At 45.6% G+C, this 16,375-nt stretch overlaps 4 non-coding genes across 4 annotated transcripts; 2 read left to right on the forward strand and 2 right to left on the reverse strand.

Moving 5' to 3' along the window:
- Positions 1-1,908: 1,908 nt before the first annotated feature.
- TRNAL-UAG lies at positions 1,909-1,990 on the reverse strand. Its single transcript has one exon. It is a non-coding gene; the product is annotated as a tRNA-Leu (tRNA).
- A 2,126-nt stretch (positions 1,991-4,116) lies between these two features.
- Positions 4,117-4,189, forward strand: TRNAR-CCU. Its single transcript has one exon. It is a non-coding gene; the product is annotated as a tRNA-Arg (tRNA).
- Positions 4,190-5,365: 1,176 nt separating this feature from the next.
- TRNAF-GAA lies at positions 5,366-5,438 on the forward strand. Its single transcript has one exon. It is a non-coding gene; the product is annotated as a tRNA-Phe (tRNA).
- Positions 5,439-5,759: 321 nt separating this feature from the next.
- TRNAL-CAG lies at positions 5,760-5,842 on the reverse strand. The gene has a single exon. It is a non-coding gene; the product is annotated as a tRNA-Leu (tRNA).
- Between the last annotated feature and the right edge of the window lie 10,533 nt (positions 5,843-16,375).

Below are 16,375 nucleotides of genomic sequence, written 5' to 3' on the forward strand. Positions count from 1 at the left end.
CTGTCACTGTTGGGGGCCCAAAGCAACCCCCTTTGAAAAAAAAAATATTTTTTTTTTAGGGGCCCGGAGGCCCCAGATGGCAACCCCCCTTTTTTTTATTTATTTTTAAATAAAACAAATCTATTTTTTTAATATATTTTTATTAAAGGGCCAATTTTTTTTCAGGGGTCCCCAGGGGCCCAGATGGCAACCCCCCTTTTTTTTATTTATTTTTAAATAAAAAAAAAAAAATTTAATATATTTTTATTTTATTTTTTATTAAAGGGCCAATTTTTTTTTAGAGGTCTGGAGGTCCCCAGAGGCCCGTAGTTCCCCAGGCCCCCCGGATGACAACCCCCTTTTTTTTATAAAAAAAAAACTTTTTTTATATATTTCTTTATTTCTTTTATTTTTTATATATACAAAGGCATGGCAGCCCATTCAAATCAATGGGCTGCTGTGCCTGCACAAATGAGGGCCGCCAAAACACATACATGTTAACCAGCCAGGTCCAAAATAAGCTGGAGGGGGGCCCAAACCATATTAAAGATGGCCCTGACCGTAGGCTGTCTGAGGGCCTATCCAGAAGCAGGAGAGCAGTGCAGGGTTGGGACTGCGGGATTGTTGTGCAACCAGTATTGGTTCTGCCTGCCAGGGAACCAGTTGTTTTCGGAGGTAGAGGGGAAGCTGTCGCCACTAAGGGACCATCTGCTTTGTTACCAGAGACCATTGTGAGTAAGCTGAGGACAGTACCAGAGCAGACTTCTCACAAGCTGGGGATGGTGAAGAATTGGAAAACCTCAGAAAGTGCCAAGTCAGGGACCCAGCGGGACAGCTGATGTGACAGACAGGGGGAACATGTCAGCCCTCTCAGCAGTGACTTTACAGAGCTGGAGGACTTTGTTCCAAGGTGAGTATTTCATAATGTGTTAGTATCGCATACTAGCACATTATGCATTTCCCTTGCAGTTTTTTTTTTTTTTTTTTTTTTTTAACATCGGTGGTTTACAACCGCTGAGCAGCATTCACATTTCTGCCAGCAAAGGCTCCATCCCTGGGTCCCTAAACCTGGCCATACGTGTTGTGTTGCTCTCTGATTGCAGAAGAATTCCAAGAAGCCAGCGTGTTCACGGTGCGGGACTTTCAAAGGGGTCAGGTAAGTAAACGGGGGGGGGGGGCTTGGGGAACGCTAATCCTCGGTTGTTTTTTCACCTTTATGCATGCTATGCAAAACGTGTACCGTTACAACCCCTTTAAAGGGGTTGTAAAGGAAAAAAAAATGTTTTCATAATGAGCGTCCTTTACCTGCAGACATTCCTCTTTTCACTTCCTCATTGTTTGTTTTTGCTCAGAAGTTGCTCTATTTCTTCTCTGTTCTGTTCACTTCCTGCTTGTCTGATTGTTACTCACCACTGTGAAGGGAGGCTTTACTGCAGTGGTCAGTGACGTGCTCGCCCCCTCCTTGGAACTACATCTGTGCGGCAGGACGCTCTCTGCGCGTTAGAGACTTCAAGGAGGTGTGAATTACTGGGCGTGCCGCAATTCATACTGGGAAATGTAATTCTAACATGAACGAGCGCCACAAACCAGGAAGTGAATAAGAGAACAGAAACTAGAATTGCCGGAGGTGATATAGATGAAGGAATTTAATAGGTATTTATTCGTTTTTTAACAGAATCATTACACTTTTCTGTCTGTCTACCTTGCAGACATCAAAAAAAAAATTCCTTTACAACTCCTTTAAGTACGTTTTAAGTAATTGCTCTGCCAAAAGTCATGACTTCCAAATATCATTCTCTTGGGTGAAAAAAAGATGTTGGTAATATCTTGCTTTACCACATAATCACTATAGTTTGTCTGAAGAATTGATGTCCCAGCATTTACTCTTTCACTAATAAGAAAACGCACTTTACTGGGTAAAAGGATCCTTGGCAGCGGTGGGATTCGAACCCACGCCTCCAGAGAGACTGGAGCCTAAATCCAGCGCCTTAGACCGCTCGGCCACGCTACCAGCTGGTTATGTTATGATGTGTATGCAATTGTGAGAACAAAGACTGGAGGTGTTGAACATTCATAAAGAATCATGTGCGATCATCTTTTTTTGTTGTAGTATATAGTTGTTTATATTGTATGTTATTACTGCTGTAATAATATAATTCATCCTAAATAAATCCAGAAGGTGATGCAGGTGGTATAATATATTTTAAAAGTGATATAAACAGAAAAAATTTAGTTCTCCAGTGGTTTTAACCAGTGGCATATCTAGGGTATGGCAGCCATGGCAAGTGCCATGGGCACCATATGAATTTAAAAGAGCTTTTTAAACTTCTCCCCATTCCTACTTGCTTATGGGGGGATGCAATTACAGTTTCTTGGGTCCCATCAGGTCAAAATAGGGGCCCAGGAAGTGAGCATAAATAAGGGACTTTTTCTTCATTTTCGGGGTGCATGTACATCAAGCTGCCCCGCTACTTAATTAGTGATTCTCTGCTCCCGTCCTCAGGTGCTGACATGCGAGTGCTTTTGACAAGGAACAGCCGGAGGGGAGCGTGGCTGCATGTGCCGAGCTCCACACAGATTTGCAGTGGAGACTGTCAGTCTGCAGTGTGTCCTAGCTGCTGGAGAAAAGTTCTAGGAGCTATAGAGAGGCTGGGGATTGGATGAGGGGGAGTTAATAAAGCCGGGGTCTGGCATCCCAGCACAGCACACAGAGCAGCATACACATCACAGTGATGACACTGCCCAGCTTATATGGAGTTTGGCATCCCTGGATCCCTGTAGATGTGCCTGCTTATCACTCTGACTGAGGCTGCTCTGTGTGCGTCTTTAGTTGTATACATAGAAAGATCCCCACCACCACAGATGACTGACCTGACCAAGGAGGAAGAAGCTAGCAAGATTCTGGAGGTCCTGAACTGAGGAGGATAGAGTCATGTAGGCAGTGATAGGGTCAGATCAGAAGAGGAGAGCTTACATTCTACCTCCCAGTCACTCACCATACAAGTCTGTATGAATGCATTCGTGTTTTGTCACAATATTCACAGTATAAGTCCCTTCCTCTCAAGCTCAGGGCCGGACTTACCATTGGGCTTGACTGGGCTCAAGCCCGGGGGCCCCGGGAGGAGGTAGCAGGAAGAGCCATGCCGCTGCTGATGAAGAGGTAAGAAGTCCCCTTCACCCCCCCCCCCCCGCTCAACTACGATCGGCAGCCCCCCTCAACAACTTTGATCTTTCGGCGACCCCCCCCCCCCCTGCTCAACAACTTCGATCGGCGGCCCCCCCACCACACAACAACTGTGGTCAGCTCCGATCGGTGGTCCCCCGCTCATCAACTCGGATCGGTGGCAGCCCCCCCGCTCAACAACTTCGATCAGCTTGGATCTCGGCGGCTTCCTCTCTGAATACTACAGAATCTTGATCACTAGCAATGGGAGTGATTCCAGAGGGACCAATTGGCAGCCTTGTTGTGATCCTGCTGGCAGTTCATTTTGACTGGCATAAAAGGCGCATGCACAGGAGGGAGGACGGCCATGGGGAGCTCCGGGGAGTGGCTGCGGTCACCAAACAGGAGTTGTTGGGCCTGAAGGAGCTGAGACTGGAAGCATTTTCTAGGCCTTCACTTTCTTCAAGATCCAGGACCTGGAGACTGGCACTGTGCTCTTTGAGATCTCCATACCCTGCTCAGGTACCTGTCTTGGAAGGCACCTTTCCTTGGGCAGGGGCAGGTCTCCTTCATACTTTAAGTAGAACTACAGTTGTTGGATGGAGTAAGGGAGGGTTATTGTTCCCAATTTGACATCCATTTGACATGTCCTTAAATGCACACTGTGCTCGCGGGCATTTTCCTGCACCAAAACGGATATCAAGCTGAGAGCAGGGGCTGTGTTCGTGCAGCTGCTGCATCCCAATTGATATGAATTGGTCTGCCTGCCCGTGGATGTACTGACAAAAATCTGTGTGCGTCTCATGCAGTGAAAACACGGCCCTGTACACTTAAAATGTTTTGACAGGGGCGCAGTTCCAGTGCTTGCCATAGGCGTCATTTTCACTAGATATGACTCTGGTTTAACATTCAAAACATAGCGATATATTACAGACTGTTCTCTCATACTCGTCTCTCACAATTTATAATCACATGCCCCAGTGGCCTAATGGATAAGGCACTGGCCTCCTAAGCCAGGGATTGTGGGTTCGAGTCCCATCTGGGGTGGATAATTGTCTTTTATGTTATTTTTTGGGGGGATAAAATGTTCATTAGAAACACTCTATTTTCACTTTTGACATACGACATTAGCGCCCATTCATATTGGGATCTCGCTGTGATACTACCCACAATCCCAAAACACACTGCACCTTTCAATGACACCTAAACACGGTGTGGTTTTGACGTGCAATAAAAAAGCCCTGCAATCGCGGCAAACTGCATTGCACAAATCATATCGACAAAAAAGGAGCAAGAGCTTCTTTTGGGAGACAAGCGATGCACAATACAGTTTGCCGCAATCTATTGTGCGACAAAATTGCACCGCGTTTAGGTGCCATTGAAAATGCATTTTACAGTGCAATTTGGGATCGTGGGCAGAATTGCATCGATTCTGCCCCAAGACCCAAAGCACCAGATGAGATCGGGGTTTTAGAATTGTTACCTTGTCAGAAAGCATTAATATGTTGTCTACTCAGCCCCTGCTTTAACTGTACTGCTCTATTGTTGTAAAGCGCTGCGCAAACTGTTGGCACCATATATATAAATCCTGTATAATAATAAGAATAATACTACATGGTACTGTCTGCGTAATGCGACGGGGTACAACACTTGCTGCACCGCAAAGCACTGCTTTTTGCAGTTTAAGGGTTTTCGGTTGGGGGGGGGGGAGGGATAGCAACAGGGCTCAACCGCCTGTTTTTACTGCCCGCAAAACACAAGTGTAGAGCCCCATTCACATCTGAGCAACTCGGAATCGCACGTTTTCACAACACCTGCTTGGGTGCCAGTCTGTGTTAAAAATGCGCTAAAGAGATGGACGCAAAAAGGCGCTAGGAAAAAACATGGGGTTACTTTTGCTGCCTTTTGGAGCTCAGGGCGTGTTTTTGAATAGCGTGTTTTTGCTCCCATTTCTTTAGCGCGTTTGGGATGCCATTAATAATGACTGGACCGCAAAGACACATTGTGGAAAAACGCTCAAAAATAAGCAGGAAAAACGCAACGCTTCCATGTCGCTGATATTTGCATGCAGCCTAAAATTACAATAAAATGGATTTGAAGTATACAGCAATTTACTGTAATGTAGTTTTCATAATGTCAATCCATTGCATCACAGTAACTAATATCCCTAATAGAAGAGAGCATATAGTATGTCAAAGAGGCTGAAAACCAAACCTTTCAGAAGCCGAAATAGCTCAGTTGGGAGAGCGTTAGACTGAAGATCTAAAGGTCCCTGGTTCGATCCCGGGTTTCGGCAGCTTTTTTTGATGATAATATATTTTTGGATGACAAATAGTGGTCAATTATTTATTTCACAATCAAGAATAAATGAACAAATGGTTAATTTCTTCTTTTTTTTTTTATTTATATCCTCTTCTTACTGCTTTTGATATTTTTATAATCCAGTTGAACTATTAACAGCAGACTGTAATGTTTCCAAATAAAAGTGACAGCTATGCTTATTGCAAATACAAGTATGGAACTAGTTCTAATTCTGGGAGGAAATGCATATTTATTATTATTTTGTAATGCAGGAGGATATTGCAGTTTTACACACAAAAAAAAAAAAAAAAGTTATTGTCAGAAGTGGGATTTGAACCCACGCCTCCAGAGGAGACTGCGACCTGAACGCAGCGCCTTAGACCGCTCGGCCATCCTGACTTGTAAAACTAATTTCTTCATTGATCATCACACCCAACTATAGTTCAAACACAGGAGTATGATGAAAAAAATACATTATTGGCAATGTTTTGAACAGGATAGAATCTTTTTAATCTCTTACAATTTTAAACTATTATAATTTACACTGCAAAATGCATGCAATAGTTTGCATTTGTAAGACCTAAAGTAGGTTTCTTACTAAAAATGTACGGTTGATAAAACTACCAATTTTTTTAAGGGACCAAAACTACCAGGAAATGCATTTTGGGGGGTTTTAAGTAATCTTCAGGCCTTAACCACTTAAGCCCCAGACCAATATGCAGCTAAATGGCCAGAGGTGTTTTTACAATTTGGCACTGCGCTGCTTTAACTGGTAATTGCGCGGTCATGCAATGTTGTACCGAAACAAAATTTGCGTCCTTTTCTTCCTACAAATAGAGCTTTCTTTTGATGGTATTTGATTGCCTCTGCGATTTTAATTTTTTGCTATATAAACGGAAAAAGACAGTAAATTTTGAAAAAAAATACGATTTTTCTTATAACAAAGTAAAAAATATTGAATAAACTAAATGTTAGTCAAACATTTAGGCCAAAATGTATTAAGCCACATGTCTTTAGTAAAAAAAAATCACAATAAGCGTATATTTATTGGTTTTCGCAAAAGTTATAGCGTCTACAAACTAGGGTACATTTTCTGGAATTTACACAGCTTTTATTTTGACTGCCTATCTCATTTCTTGAGGTGCTAAAATGGCAGGGCAGTACAAAACCCCCCCAAATGACCCCATTTTTGAAAGTAGACACCCCAAGGAAACTGCTGAGAGGCATGTTGAGTCCATTGAATATTTTTTTTTTGTCCCAAGTGATTGAATAATGACAATTTTTTTTTTACAAAAAGTTGTCACTAAATGATATATTGCTCACACATGCCATGGTTATATGTGGAATTGCACCCCAAAATACATTCTGCTGCTTCTCCTGAGTACGGGGATACCACATGTTTGGGACTTTTTGGGAGCCTAGCCGCGTACGGGGCCACAAAATCCAAGAACCGCCTTCAGCATTTCTAAGGGCACAACATTTTGATTTCACTCCTCACTACCTATCACAGTTTCGAAGGCCATAAAATGCCAAAATAGCACAAAACCCCCCCCCCCCCCAAATGACCCCATTTTGGAAAGTAGACACCCCAAGCTATTTGCTGAGAGGCATGTCGAGTCCATGGAATATTTTATATTTTGACACAAGTTGCGGGAATATGACAAACTGATTTTTTTTTTTTTTGCACAAAGTTGTCACTAAATGATATATTGATCACACATGCCATGGTTATATGTGGAATTGCACCCCAAAATACATTCTGCTGCTTCTCCTGAGTACGGGGATACCACATGTGTGGGACTTTTTGGGAGCCTAGTGCAGTAAGAGCGACTGCATTTATGGGGAAAAACACAGCAAACGTGCAGTAACAGCGACTGCGTTTATGGGCAAAAAAACAGCACACGTGCAGTAAGAGCGACTGCGTTTATGGGCACAAAAACAGCACACGTGCAGTAAGAGCAAATGCGTTTATGTGCAATTAAATAGCCCAAGTGCAGTAACAGCAACTGCGTTTATGTGCAATTAAATAGCCCACGTGCAGTAAGAGCAAATGCGTTTGTGCAATTAAATAGCCCAAGTGCAGTTACAGCGAATGCATTTATGGCCAAAAAAACAGCACACGTGCAGTAAGAGCGACTGCGTTTATGGGCAAAAAAACAGCACACGTGCAGTAAGAGCAACTGCGTTTATGGGCAAAAACACAGCAAACATGCAGTAAAAGCGACTGCGTTTATGGACAATTAAATAGCCCACGTGCAGTAACAGCAACTGTGTTTATGGGCAATTAAATAGCGCACGTGCAGTAACAGCAACTGCGTTTATGTGCAAATAGCACACGTCCACTAACACTGAGTACTATGTTTAGGTGTAAACTAAACGGCATGCAGGCAATACAACAGGTTATAGCACTGCAGCTAGCACAATCTACTGCCTAACAATAGGAATAGCTGATCTAGCTAAGCTATACAGTGTATAAATATATGTACAACGCTAGGATGTATATATATCCTCTACACACTGTAAATTTAACTAAACTGACTAGCCTGCCTGCTCTATCTATCTGGTAGAAAAGACACTGGGCCGGATTCAGATACATTAGTGTATCTTTCCGGGTGGCGTAACGTATCTCAGATACGGTACACCACCGTAAATTAGGGCGCAAATTCTGTATTCAGAAAGAACTTGCGCCCTTAGTTACGGCAGCATAACGTATGTGTGTCGGCGTAAGCCCGCCTAATTCAAATGTGGATGATGTGGGCGTGTTTTATTTAAATTCACTGTGACCCGACGTATTTTACGAACGAAAAAAATCCCAGTGCGCATGCTCGAAATTACGCCGCAAGTCGTCATTGCTTTAGACGTGAACGTAACTTACGTACAGCCCTATTCACGAACGACTTAGGCAAACGACGTAAAACTTTCAAAACTCGACGCGGGAACGACATCCATACTTAACATTGGCTACGCCTCATATAGCAGGGGTAACTTTACGCCGAAAAAAGCCTAACGTAAACGACGTAAAAACGCGCCGGGCGGACATACATTTCTGAATCGGCGTATATACCTAATTAGCATATTCATTGCGTAAATATACGCCACCTAGCGGCCAGCATAAATATGCAGCCTAAGATACGACGGTGTAAGACACTTACGCCGGTCGGATCTTAGGGAAATCTATGTGTAACTGATTCTATTAATCAGTCGCATAGTTACGACCCCGCACACTCAGAGATACGACTGTGTATCCGGAGATACGCCGTCGTATCTCCTTTCTGAATCCAGGCCACTGTCTCTCTCACACTCACACTCACACACACACACACTGACTGACTTCTCTTTAACAAAGCCAGAACACACTACACGCGGCCACCTTGCAGGCGGCCTTATATAGTGTGGGACGTGTACTAAACCCCCTGAGCCATAATTGGCCAAAGCCACCCTGGCTTTGGCCAATTATGGTTCTTCGTTTTTTGCGCGCTGTGATTGGCCAAGCATGCAGGGTCATGGTGCATGCTTGACCAATCATCAGCGCGCAATGCCGCAGTGAATTATGGGCCGTTGCGCGTCACTCGAATTTGGCGGGACACGACCCATTTTGTTCGAAATTTGTCAAACGTACGAACAGACAATGTTCGAGTCGAACATACGTTCGAGTCAAACACAAAGCTCATCCCTACTCAGACCAAAAGACTTTCCTGGAGTTAAACTTAATACCTGATCAGCGCCTTGCTGCTCTATCACCAATGACATCTGCCTCCTGCAGACATGCATGCTCTGGCTGCGCCCATACAGCCTCTGACTCCTCTCAAAGGAATGGGAGTCCACCTGACTCCCATGCACAGACTTCCTGTCTGTTGAGTTGAGCCCTGAGCCATAATCAGGTCCCAACTAAATAGCCAAACACACAGTAGGGTTGTTACTCAACCTAAAATAAAAGGAAACGGTGAAAAAAGTTGTGCGGTGAACCATAAATCAAGTCCAAAATAAGTGAAATTGTGTGCAGCAACTGTTTAAAACTTCTGCCCATGGACGGTCAATGCAGACAATCTAGATGAATCTTCACAAAGATTGAGCTCACAGAGCGCTTACCTCCAGCCAGTAAGTAATGCGTGAAAACGAATTCCTCAAAGGCACTGGGCTAGAGTCCAGGGGCGTCCTCTGCGTATAGTAGCAATCCGGGTCCAGGTACAATGGAGTCAGCTCACCAAGACGACCATGAGTGTTACCATGAGCAAGATATAAAAATAAAAGCTCTCATCGTGAAATAAGTAAACACTCAACGGTTTAATGAAGATAAAAACTTACAACAGAAACGAATAAAAAACGCCAAACACAGGCACTTCCGGTTGGACGGTCAGGGTATCACATCACTTCCGGTCACGTCTGGAACCTTACGCGTTGCGTCACGCCACGTGACTTCATCAGAGGTTACTGAATGGCTGATGGATACTGCCTTATAAAGGTACAAAACGGAAATGGAACCGTGGCCATTTTAGAGTCAAAAACCGGTATAAAAACCTAACCGGATGGCGGCCATTTTGGAGAAGGGAAAAAAAGAGGGCAAAACCCACAAAACAGACCACAAGAATAAGGACTGAATTCGTGTGGCATGGACAAAATATCATTACGTATATACATTTTTTTTTTTTTTTTATATTATATATAACGTATCTAAACCAAAAATTACAGTGGCAATAATAACATTTAAAAGTTACTTAAAAAACTATTTAAGTCAAACGCAACATTTAACCCATTGGGCACAAGTGTATTTAAGGAGTGGATCCACTGTGATTCCTTCTTGCTAATAGTCCTAACCAGATGGGCTCCTCTCCATGGCTTATTAAATTTATCTATACCCCAAAAAGAGAATTGTTTATAATCTTTGTTGTGTTTCTCCGCAAAGTGTCTGCTGACGTTATGCTTGGGGAAGCCCTTTTCTATATTAACAATATGCTCCTTTACCCGAACCATTAATGCTCTCTTTGTTCTTCCTACATATTGCAGGAACATTGTAAAACATACACCAGTGGTCCCCAACCTTTTTGACCCCGGGGACCAGCTGCGTGGACGAAAATTGTGCCAAGGCCCGGGGTTGGGGTTGGCACACGGGGGGGCAAGCGATTTTTCGCGGGCAATTTGTCAGCGCATTATTTATATTATTACATTGTAGTAATAAATTAAATGGTTCAACTCACCATAATGCAGAAGCGTGTCACTTGCCACGTCACATACCACCAGATGCCGAATGTCACTTGCCACGTTGCCTGCCACCAGATGCCGAATGTCACTTGCCACGTCACCTGCCACGTTGACTGTCACCAGATGTGGAATGTCACTTGCCACATCACCTGCCACCACATGCGAATTGCCACTGCATTGGTGGCAGCACTAGTCCATGTGGTGGGTGCCAAATTAAGGCAGAAGAGCGGTGATGCGGGGGGGCGGTGATAGATGTCATCTCTCTGACCCCTGTGCACTTCCGACATTGAGGCTGAAAGGGCAGAAGAGCAGCGATGCGGGGGGGGGGGGCGGTGAGAGATGATGTCATCTCTCTGATCCCTGCGCACCTCCGACCTAACGCTGAAAGAGCAGCGATGCGGGGGGCGGAGAGAGATGTCATCACTGCTTGCCCGCACGCTCGCTTATCTCTTCCACCCGGCGCTTATATCCCAGCCGCCCGGCTATCTCATACCGCCCGTACTCGCGGCCCGTCTGTAGTAAGGCCACGGCCGGGGGGTTGATGACCCCTGACATACACCACCCCTTCAGTGTGGCAACTTATGAAATCCCTAATTGGATGGCATTCATTTGTGTGGGTAGATACAAAATCAGTCCTTTTCTGTTGAGGACCTTTGGAATTTTTGCAGGCATAACAATACTTGCATGGGACAAAACCCTTTGTATTAAAGAACATATAACCACTCTTTGGTGGAGGGTCAACCACATTTTTCACCAAAAGGTCTCTGATAGTGGGTGCTCTTTTATATATGATGTTGGGTTTTTTCTGGCAATATGGACTTCAGATGTCTATCTCCTTTCAAAACGTGCCAGTGTCTTTTAATCAATTTTTCCACATCTTTATGTTGAATGTTGTAATCCAAAATGATGGCAGGAGCCATCATATCCCGCTGTTTTTTCATATTACCCTGTAACATCGTGTTTCTATCAAGACCCGCAACTGATTGGATTTGTTTATGGATGAATTCATCTGAGTATCCTTTCATTTTAAATCTTTCCCCTATGAATTCTGCTTGAGTCAAGAAATCCGTATTTGTACAATTCCGTTTGATGCGAACCAGCTGTCCCTTAGGTATATTCAGCGACCATGATTTGTGATGACAGCTGTTTACTGATAAATAACTGTTAGTATCAACACTTTTGAAGTGTGTTTTAGTGACAAGCTTATTTTGTAGTATAGTGATGTCTAGGTCTAAAAAGTTGACCAATTTGTCACTAATATTAAACACTAAATTAATGTTTTTATCCTTAGTGTTTAAATCTGTACAGAAATTTTAAAATGTTTCCTTGGTACCCTTCCAGACCATGAGCACATCGTCTATATATCTTTTGTAGAACACTAATTCAGTGGGAGTGTTGGAATATATAGCACTCTCTTTCCACTGTGCCATAAAGGCATTAGCAACGGAGGGCGCAAATTTTGCGCCCATAGCGATACCTGTACTCTGGTTATAGTATGTTTGATTGTACCAGAAATAATTCGATTTAAGACAGAATTCCAAACACTTGTTGAGAAACTTATGTTGCTTGCAGATGAGCATAGTGTAGTTCCTTAACAGCCACTTAGTGGCACTACAAGTTTGATGGTGTTTTACTATCGTGTATAAAGAGGATACATCTGCAGTAACGATCCATGTCTGACCCTCTACAACAGGTACCTCTTCTAATCGCTGTAAAACATGTTTAGTGTCTCTTAGATACGCTTTGGTCTGCTGAATGGCTGGTTGTAGAAAATGGTCAAGGTATTGGCCCATCCTTGCTGTAAGAGAATCGATCCCATTAACAATGGGTCTACCCGGTGGGTTATCCTTGTCCTTGTGTATTTTCGGAATGGTGTATATTACCGGTATTCTGCAAACTTCCGGTAATAGAAAAACGGATTATTTTTTGCTCAATATATCCCTTTTCACCCCCAAATGGATAAGTTGTTTTAGTTGTTCTTTATATTTGGAGGTGGGATTTCCTAGTAGTCTAGTATAGGTCTCAGCATATTCCAATTGCCCAATTGCTCCTCCTGCAGCCCTTCTCGGAGGCCTCCGGGTACACCCCTCGTCTTCCGAAGAGCCTTCCTGGGAGAAGCAGAGGCTGGGGGGGCTGCCCTGGAGGGGGTTGACCTGATGGTCGGGGAGGTGATGGGGAGTCCAGGGATGCTGGAATCCTCCTCGAGGTATATGGAGTCCTCCTGGTGGAGGTCAATGGACTCCTCCACAACAACCTCGATAGATGTCCTATGGGAACTCCCCTATACCAACATGCCCAAGATTTCAAGGGGGGCAGACTGGACCACATGATGTTCTGGGGATGGCGTGGGTCGCCCTGCAGCCGACGACATCTGCGGATGACACAAAAAAAAAAAACATGTTGGTGGAGCCACACACTTGTCATATGTTCCCTTCCACCCCCTCCCATGCTACACACCATATAGGAGATAAAACACACTTACCTGACCCCAAGTCCCGAACAGTGGAGTCATATCCTGGGACGCCCTGCTCCTGCGACAGACACCTGGCAATGATCTCCTCCTCCGGTGTCAACCGCAATGGACAGGCTGGTCCTCCTCCCGTACCACTGGCATGCTTTCGAATCAGGACCAATTTGTCCCGGACCCGACGCCGCATGTCATTTAGTTTTTTTTACATATCATCCCAACTCCGGGTCTCATTGCCAATGGCATTAATGTCCAGGGTGATACTTTCAAAAATTGCCCTCCTCTATGCCTTGCTTGTATTCTTGCGCTGGGCACCATGCAGGGTGGTGTCGTATTTGGTCAGTGCCGCCAACATAACCTCCATCTCCGCTGCATTTAAATTATACATCAGACAGGAGGCTCATATCTTATGCATTAATCTTTCTTTATTAATGCTCATAGCAGATAATGCAAAAATCACCTTTAACGTAAGTAAAACAGAAAAGAAAAACTGTACAAACTACATCTCCCAGCAGTCCTTGGGCCTTAGCCACTCCCATCATAGTCTCTATATAAGGACTGCACTCTCCTGGTTCTTCCTCTTTCTTTCTGCTCATGGCAGAGCACTGGAAGATAAGTATATGACAAGATTCTATATTTATATGTAATTTACTATTTGATTTATTATGTAACTTGGGGTTACCGGGATTCTTTATCCCTGTGTCGCCCCAACCTTTCACTGCTATCGATTGCGGTATATTTGCGGGTGTTTTTTACACTACATCTATATCGTTTTTACCGGCGCTTCGTTTTATTGCTATTCGCCTGTCATTATTCTGACACGGGAACGCTGTGCTCCGCAGCGCCCCGCTGCTGCGTCCGCGCTCTCTCTTCTTTCCCTCACCTCCTCTGCAGGCGCCATTTTAGCCTGCCCTTCTCTCCCCTCACGATTGGCTTCGCGCGCGTGTTGAGGAGGCGGATCCTCTACTAGTGTCCGCCCGCTCCCTTCAGCCTATCGCCTGGAGACGCCTCTACGTCTCCCAATCGCGGCGAGTGCGGGACGCGGAGGGCGGACCTCTCGTCCGCCCTGTCCATCTCGGCTTCAGACCAATAGGAACTCCAGAGGCCGTAGTCTCGCGAGACTTCGCCTCTGGAGTGGAATCTCATCAGGCTCTCCTCCCACCGCAGGCCAGTCATCGCCTGTGGTCGGAGGTAGGAGCCTGTCTTGATTAATCTCACTAACTCACTATTAGTTAGCCAGCTAGTGCCTTTCTAGGAATTTATTCCTGTCACTTTAGGTAGATACGCTGGTTACCATTCTAAACTATCTAACATTATAATAATTATTCTGACTGCCTGTGTGTTTGATATACCACAGTATGGCAGAAGAGGGCTCTCTCCCCGCCCTTGATGAGGAGCTGACGCTGGATCCAGCGCAACTCTTGAGTTCAGCCCAACTTCAAGAGATCATTAATAAATCAATACAGGCGGCACTGGCTGCAGCTGCCACCTCCTCCGGAGCGCAGCAAGCCCTGGCCCCTGTGCCGTTACCACATGGCAGTGAACCGCCCATGAAAAAGGGAAAATCCTCCCAAAAGAGGAAACATATTGGGACGGCCTATGACTCCCCGGCAGGGGAAGTAAACAGTGTGCATAGAGCAGCTCCCCACACGGACTGCCTCCCCATGCATCCTTCAGACTTCTTTCAACCCCTGGGCCTCAGGGAGTCATCTAAGAGGCATGGATCCACCAAACGGACCAAACCCGACTCGTACGTAGTCGAGTCAGACGAGGACTCGTCCGCTGAGTCGGATGGGTCTGAGGTCTCAGAGTCTGAGTACGAAGATGAAGAGGATGCTGGGGCACCGGCGCTCCTACAGGACGCCACCCCTGCAAAGCAGGGCAAAGACATAGTGGATGCCCTGGGCGAACCATTGTTCAACCCAGACGCCATATCCCATCCCCGCTCTGGGGATTGGTCTCCTTTACCCCACGTGTCGCAGTATGTCGAACTTTGGGCACGTAGACCCCTGGAAAGATCCAACCGTAACAAGCTACGGGCGGAATGCCCTCGTCCACATATTCCAATGAAGGCGGTCATGACACCAGAGATAGATCCCATTTTATCAAAATACTTGCTAAAGACAGGGAAGTTTCCCAAAAAGGGGATAGACCGATCCTTCAAGGCCATACAGGATCGGATCCTGGATCTCTTTGGACCACTGAGAAAGATCCTAAACCTGGCAGAACAGGCTGCGACTACTGACCAGACAGTCGATCTTGCCCAATTACGTGGGTGGGCCCAAAGGGCCATATGCCTGGCGGGCAGCGCCAATACCGCCTGCTCCGTCGAGCGCAGAAGCTCCATCCTGATGCGACTCGATCCGCAACTGGCACACCTAGCGGAAACCGAGCCAGGCCCCGCAGCAGAGGGGATGCTATTTGGTGAATCCTTAGTCAAGCACATCAACAAGTTCGTAGGGCTGTTTAACAGCCTTGACAAGGCGCAAACCTCTCTCAAAAGAGCAGGAACTAGTAGAGTTTTTCCCCGGGCTGGCAGAAGTAGGGGCCGTTCTGCCGGCCGCAATAACAACGGCAGACCGTTTCACAGAGCGGCTGCCCAACCTCATTACACTCAGGCTCCCACTCCGTACACCACCATGGCTCAACCAGCACCTTTTTTCCCGCCCCGTGGTAGACCGTGGAGAGGACGTGGTCACAGAGGATACCCTCGTTCACGCCCATATACCAGTGAGTACCACATACACTCCAATGCCCCTCACACCTGTGGGGGGCCGCCTAATGTTTTTTACCCACGCCTGGTCTGCGATTACGGCAGATACATGGATACTGAACACAGTTGCAGGGTTCCACATAGAACTTCTGTCCTCACCGATTCTAGGAGTAATACCACCCCCCTATCCGATTTGCGGAACAAAACGTTGCTCTGATAGACGACGAGCTTCGGGAACTGATATCCAAACATGCGGTGATCGAAGTCGACCCTTCTTCCCCGGGGGTTTATCAGCAACCTCTTCTTAGTCAAGAAGAAAGGAGGAGGCTATCGCCCCGTCATAAACCTTCGGGACTTGAACCAGCATGTCACTTATCGGCATTTCAAGATGGAGGGTATCCACTGCCTCCGAGATCTCCTCCAACCGGGAGACTGGTTGGTGAAGATAGACCTAAAGGACGCCTACCTCACCGTCCCCATGCATCGGGAATCCCAACACCTACTCCGCTTCATGTGGTGGGGACGCACTTGGCAATTCACGTGCCTTCCGTTC

Source organism: Rana temporaria, chromosome 10 (genome assembly GCF_905171775.1).
Source record: "Rana temporaria chromosome 10, aRanTem1.1, whole genome shotgun sequence".
Taxonomy (NCBI): domain Eukaryota; kingdom Metazoa; phylum Chordata; class Amphibia; order Anura; family Ranidae; genus Rana; species Rana temporaria.